The sequence below is a fragment of the Periplaneta americana genome, chromosome 8 (genome assembly GCF_040183065.1).
Source record: "Periplaneta americana isolate PAMFEO1 chromosome 8, P.americana_PAMFEO1_priV1, whole genome shotgun sequence".
Taxonomy (NCBI): Eukaryota; Metazoa; Arthropoda; class Insecta; order Blattodea; family Blattidae; genus Periplaneta; species Periplaneta americana.
In genome coordinates, this window is record NC_091124.1 from 142634810 (window position 1) to 142640809 (window position 6000).

The 6000-nt window shown below is 31.2% G+C and overlaps 1 protein-coding gene across 1 annotated transcript in view; it reads left to right on the forward strand.

Moving 5' to 3' along the window:
• Positions 1-5464, forward strand: part of LOC138705117 (CD2 antigen cytoplasmic tail-binding protein 2 homolog) — a 204877-nt gene extending 199413 nt beyond the window's left edge. The window contains exon 14 of the transcript XR_011333622.1: positions 2984-5464. The gene's annotated coding sequence lies outside the window, so the exon portion shown is untranslated. The remainder of the gene's footprint in view (positions 1-2983) is intronic.
• The last annotated feature ends 536 nt before the right edge of the window (positions 5465-6000 follow it).

Consider the following 6000-nt stretch of genomic DNA (forward strand, 5'->3'; position numbering starts at 1 on the left):
TAGTCAATGGCCTGTCTGATCACGATGCACAAATTCTAAGTGTTTTCAATATGAGTGAAAAATTCCAAAGTGTTAATCTAAAAATAAAAAAAAGGATTATAAATGCTGAATCTCTTCATCATTTAAATACATGTCTACAAAATGAATCTTGGGAAAATGTATATAGTACCGATACCATTGATATTAATACTAAATTTAATGCATTTTTCACTACATTTACGAATTATTTCAATGAATGTTTTCCAGTCAAGGTGGTGAAAAAATGTAAAAGTAAAAACATGTGGATAACTCAAGGAATTAAAATATCATGTGCTAGAAAAAGGAATCTATATTTAATGAGTAGGAATAGTGATGATCCTCATGTTCTTAATTACTACAAGAATTACTGTAAAACTTTGACAAAAGTTATAAAAGATGCAAAGAAAATGTATCTGAATGAAAAAATACAAAATTCAGATAATAAGATTAAAACTATTTGGGATATTATTAAAAATGAAACTAATCGATATTCAAAGAGTGAAAATATTACTTGCATTAAAATCAATGATAGTAAAATAGATAACCCAAAATCAATTGCAAATCATTTTAATGACTTCTATATAAATATTATTCAGAACTTAAACATTCAAGATTGTCCAGAAGATGCTGCACTTGGTTACCTAACTGATGCATTTAACACTGAGTTTTTAGGTCTCAAATTTATTCCCACTACCGCAGCAGAAATCATGCATGTGATAAAACAACTAAAAACAAAATATTCCTCTAGATATGATGAAATTCCAAGTAAAGTTCTGAAAGCTTGTTCTGAAATATTATCCCATCCGTTAAGCTATCTATGCAATTTGTCAATGCAATGTGGTATTTTTCCAGAAAGACTCAAATATTCAATAGTAAAACCAATATACAAAAAGGGAGATAAATGTACTATTGCTAATTACAGACCCATATCATTATTAACAACATTTTCAAAAGTGTTTGAGAAAGTTATGTATAATAGATTATATCATTACCTGGAGTCCAACAATATATTAGTTTTAGAACAGTTTGGATTTAGAAAACAAAAATCGACAGAGAATGCTGCTTTTAGTTTGGTGGATGAAATACTAAATTCATTAAATTCGAAACTACATGTAGGTGGGATTTTTTGTGACTTGGCTAAAGCATTTGATTGTGTAGACCATAGTATATTAGTAAAAAAATTGAAGTTTTATGGTATTAAAGATGAGATGTTGGGTTGGTTTACATCGTACTTATCAAATAGAAAACAAAAAGTAGAAATAAATGTACCAAATAGTCATAAAGTTACTTATTCAGAATTTAAAAATATTAAACATGGTGTTCCGCAGGGGTCAATTTTAGGTCCATTGTTGTTTCTAGTTTATATTAATGATTTAGCCTTGACCATAAACAATTTATCTAAAGTAATTTTATTTGCAGATGATACAAGTGTAATTATTTCAAGCAAACAATACGATCATTTTATAAACACTTCTAATACAGTGCTCAATCTAATGAATGAATGGTTCCATGCAAATAAACTAGCACTTAATGTTGATAAAACCAGTGCAGTCAAATTTAGTACACACAATAGTGCTCAGGTTTCCTACAGTATTCGATTAAATGGAACTCATCTCAAAGAATCTATAAGCACAAAGTTTCTTGGTTTAGAATTGGATAATCACTTGAACTGGAAAACGCATATAGAATGTATTACTCGTAAATTGAGCTCTGCCTGTTATGCATTAAGATCCTTATCTACTATTGGTGATATAAACTTACTTAAAATGTCATACTTTGCATATTTTCACTCTGTAATGAAATATGGATTAATATTCTGGGGTAACTCGTCTGAAGCTAAACACGTTTTTGTTTTACAAAAGAAAGCTATAAGAATAATGGCCGGTGTGCATAAAAGGACCTCATGTAAAAATATCTTCCGAAACTTAGAAATCTTGACTTTACCTTGTGAATACATTCTTTCCCTAATGATGCTGTATATTAAGAACCAAGATAAATTCAGTACTAATCAAGACATTCATCATTTTAATACAAGACATAAATCAGATCTTCATCTACCCTCTGTTAGTCTAAGCTGTTTTAAAAAAGGAGTTCGCTATTCATGTATAACAGTCTTCAATGCACTGCCTAATAATCTTAAAGATTTGAAGAACAACGAGAAAAGGTTCAGAAAAGAATTAACCAAATTTCTACATACTCATACCTTCTACACAATTGATGAATTGTTTATGCTTATGAATTGAATTATTCTACTTAAATGACATGTACAATTTTATATAGCTCAACTAAAATATGTTTTTATATTGACTTAATCTGTTTACTATGTATTGTATTTTTTGTTTAGCATAACTGATGAATTGTATGTACTGTATACGTCAACTGATGAATTGTTTAAGCTTATAAATTGAATTAATCTACTTCATATGAATTGTATAGCTTAACGAAAATAAGTTTGTAAATTGAACTAATTTGATTGTATATGTTTGTATAGTTTGGCTGATGAATTGTATATGTTCTTAAAATGATTACTAGTCTGTGTAGCTCTACTGATGAATTGTATATAGACCTACTGTAAATTGAATGGTAATATGTATAGCTCAGCTGATGAATTGTTTATGATTATAAATTGAATTAATCTACTTGATATTAATTGCACAAATTTGTATAGCTTAATGAAAGTATGCTACTTTGTATTGTATATATTTGTATAGTTTTGGCCGATGAATTGTATATGCTTTAAATTGAATAGTAATCTATATAGCTCTACTGATAAATTGTTTGTGTTTGTAATTTGAAGTAGTTTGCATGATATGTATTATCAATTTCTGTATATCACAACTGGTTGAATTGTTTATATCTTAAATTTAATTAAATTGTTTTGTATTATAATATAGCTCAACTTATGAATAATCGTTTGCGTTTGTAAATTTAATAATCTGATTGGCTATGTATTGTATACTTTTAGTAGAGCCATCGATGTAGCTCAGTCGGCAGACTCGCTGGGCTGCTGTTCCGGAGCTGCGTTCGGGCTTGGGTTGGATCCCCCTTTGGACTTTGGTTTCTTCCGAGGTTTTCCACAGCCGTGGGACTGAAGCCGGATGGTCTATGGCGAGTCCTTGGCATCAACACCTTTGATTTGATTACCCCCTTTGATTTGATTACCTGGTTGGGTTTTTCCGAGGTTTCCCCCACCGAAAAGGCAAATGCCGGGTAATATTTTGGCGAATCCTCGGACCTCATTTCATCTCACTACATCTCGCCAAAATGTAAAAAAAAAAAAAAAATTGTACAACATTGTAAAAATTGTAGAAAATTACTAAATTGTAAAACTATAAAAATTTGTAAAAATTGTAATTGTAATAATGTAAAATGTTGACATGTTCCACATCTTAAAGCTTCATTGCTCATGTAAGATCTATGGAATAAAATAAATGAATGAATGAATGAATACACCTGAGCTGCGGAAGTGTAGGAAGATTGAATTCTCTAGGCTCATCAGCTAGCCACATGAAGGCATACAGCGAGCCAAGACACATTTTGAACTGAACACCCAGTATTGTCTTAAATATTTTTATGCTTGTATATATTGTCCTATTGTATGTAAAGCTTTAGATGTTTTTCTATCATGTGTTAAATTTTTAGAAGGCGTATATTTCCACAGATAAGACGAAGTATAAATTTCGAGCACAGTATTATGGTTTTACTGTAGCTTATATCTGTTCTTCAAGACGAACCCCAAACTATGAATGTGTACTGCGTCACTTATGAGTTCGCGCTGAAATCATGGAAAAAAGTGGAAGTGGAAACAGTGATAAAATCCTTTAAGAAATAAGTGCGGAATTTCTAACGCTATGGATGTCCAGAGGATGATTTGTTATGGAATACTGATGAAGTAGAACTGAGTCACCACTTTCAGAATGGGACCATATGACGACGCTGTTAACACTGAAAGTGAGGACGTGCTTGACCAGTTCTTTGCCTTTGACGACGAAAATTATGATTTCGCAGGATTTTAAATATACAAGTAAGTGATTTGTTGTATTTTGTAATGGTTTTAGTGTAGAATTTTAAGATCTCCTCCTTTTTGTATCTGCCAGATGAGACTACCCTCGTCTTTCGGATATTTTTATAATTCAGTTGTCGTCTTATCTGCAGAAATATACAGTATTTGTGTTATTGTGTGTAAAACTTTGAGATATGTTCCTACTATAAAAATATTTTGTGTCAAATCTATAAATATTAGGCCTATCTTATTTTGTAACTGATCATTAGGCCTACGTGTCTTATTTTATGTCGAAGCTTCATACATATGTGTTATATTACCCTACAGCGTGTTAGATCTTTAGATATTTGTGTTTATTGTTTGTCAGATCTTTATATATTTTCCTACTGTGTGTAAAATATTTAGATGTTGTTCTATCTTATTTTTGTGTCAAATGTACAAATATTGTTTTATTTTATATCCGATCTTCAGGATGTCTTATTATGTGTGAAATATTTAGATATTTTCTAATTTTGTGTCATATTTAACATACAGTATCATTGTGTATCAGATCTTTTGTTTATATTTAGCTTATACTTGTATAAAGGATACAAGAAAAATCGAAGTCCAGCCGTGACATAAAAACTGAAAGATGCATATTCCTAATGGGTACTTTTAAGATAATACACTTTATTTTTTTTTAAGTACAAACTATCAAATTGTTTTAGTAAAAGGAAATGTTTATTGTAGAAACAAATAGTAGCTTTTACTTTGAAAATTTTAGATATGAACTTGAATTTTAATCTTCATATTAATTAAGCTTATTGTTTAAATTTAGTTTCAGACCTTGTCAAAATGAATTTCTCTTCCAGTACCTATTTAAAAATATTTGTCTTATATTATTGGCAATTAAAGACACATAAGAAAAGGACAACATTTAATCAATAGTCTCCTTTGTTATCCATATACTATCGTGAACCCCGAATTTAATAATTCACGAGCCGCCACTGTACTATTATTAATCATATTGGTGTCATATCCTGTTTTTTCTAGTCATTTAGCTTAAGTGATTTGTGTATTCTAAAAATACAACTTACTCAATAAATAAAATTCACTATTTCAGATTATTGCGCATGTCTTTTACACTTGTGTAGTAAAACAATGTAATAAAGACCGAAGTTCATCACTTATCATCCTATTTATTACCCACACTATTAAATTCAGACGTGAGTGTTCATTATCAGTTAGAGTGGTGCATTATGACCTGCAACTATGCAAATTTTTGTTAGTGTTGGTGTAATGATTTAGGAGATGTGATGTTTTTTTCGTCTCCTGAAATATTTACTTCTCTGGACTTCAGTTCTTATTCCACTGACTGATTCAATTATAACATTTTTAAGTCTTTTCCTGTGTATAGCATGCTTTGTTAATGGTTACTAACAATCCGCCACTGATCATCCTAGCAATTAAGATAAGCGGACGAGTCCACACCTGTGGAGTAATAGTTAGTGCGTCTGGCCGCGAAACCAGGTGGCCCAGGAAAGTTATCTGGTTGAGGTTTTTCCCGGGGTTTCCCCTCAACCCAATATGGGAAGTGCTGGGTAACTTTTGGTGCTGGACCCGGACTCATTTCACTGGCATTATCACCTTCACCTCATTCAGACGATAAATAACCTAAGATGATGGATGATAAAGCATCGAAAATAACCTACTGAAAAAAAAAGATAAGTGGACGCTGGTCACAGTTTGAATCTTCCTTCCTACTCTGCCCTCCTAGTAAACAAAGTATTGTGTAATATTGTGCCTCACGCAACTGAAAATTCTGCCCATGTATGATTTATTTGTTTCATGATTGTTCTGGTAATACTGTTATCAGTAGATATTAAACCAGAAGATTATTGATTTTTTGGCTATCTGAAGGAAAGAGTGTTCTTGAGGAAACCTACGACAATTGATGAGTTGGATTTCATCGCACACACCGTGGCAGATATTACAGAACA